At 34.2% G+C, this 1087-nt stretch overlaps 1 long non-coding RNA gene across 1 annotated transcript in view; it reads left to right on the forward strand.

Moving 5' to 3' along the window:
- LOC128247644 (uncharacterized) overlaps positions 1 to 1032 on the forward strand; it is a 40424-nt gene extending 39392 nt beyond the window's left edge. Inside the window, exon 3 of the long non-coding RNA XR_008264017.1 lies at positions 452 to 1032. This is a non-coding gene — a long non-coding RNA (uncharacterized LOC128247644). The remainder of the gene's footprint in view (positions 1 to 451) is intronic.
- Positions 1033 to 1087: the final 55 nt, after the last annotated feature.

Consider the following 1087-nt stretch of genomic DNA (forward strand, 5'->3'; position numbering starts at 1 on the left):
ATATATATATATATATATATATATATATATATATATATATATAAATATATATATATACATATATATATTGCATATTATATATATGATATATATATACATATGCACAATGCATCTATACATACACATATATACGTGTATGGCGTATGAGTGTGTATGAGCGTGCACGCGTGTATGTAGTTGTGGGATGTGTGTATGTGTGTAAATATATATACACCCATTGCTTACTCACAGTTTTGTGTTTACCACACGTCACATTCATTCATATACTCAAATAACTCGCTTTCTCTGTCTTCCTCCTTCGCCTCCATTCAACATTTAATTCTCGTCTTCGTTTGCTTTTTCTTCATTTATTTTCTTGTTGTTTGTGTGCATTTTGCTTGCTTTTTTCTTTTCTTTTTATTATTCTTTCTTTAATTTTTCTCCCTCTTTTTCCTTTCCATTCCTTTAACAGATTCTCAATCATTTGAGGAATTTACTTCACCAGGCAACAAACGGTCCTGGCACTTCGTTGTTGGCTGCCATCTTGAGTGGTCTTTCACAGTTTTCCGTTAGCACAGAGAAATTAGGATTAATTCGATGTATAATATACATGCATACACACACACACAAACACACACACCACTCAAACACACACACACACACAAACACACACACCACTCAAACACACACACACACACATATATTTATTTAAGTACATTTGCGTTATGTACCTACAAACACACATCCCCACACCTTTGCATACAATCATAAATACATATACACACATAAATATATGCCTGCCAACAAACGTAGAAATGCACAAATATATTCATGAATGTGTGGGTGTAAAGGTTGTGTGTTCTATATGCACACATACATACACACACACACACACACCATACACACACGTATACACACACACACACACAAACACACACACTCACACCGATAGGCACAGTCACACACATAAATGTATAAATATTTATACCAGTGTATATCAGTACGTATATTAACAAATGTATACATATGTTATATGAATGTATGTCTACACACACACACACACACACACACACACACACACACACACACACACACACACACACACACA

This window comes from Octopus bimaculoides, chromosome 4 (assembly GCF_001194135.2).
Source record: "Octopus bimaculoides isolate UCB-OBI-ISO-001 chromosome 4, ASM119413v2, whole genome shotgun sequence".
NCBI lineage: Eukaryota > Metazoa > Mollusca > Cephalopoda > Octopoda > Octopodidae > Octopus > Octopus bimaculoides.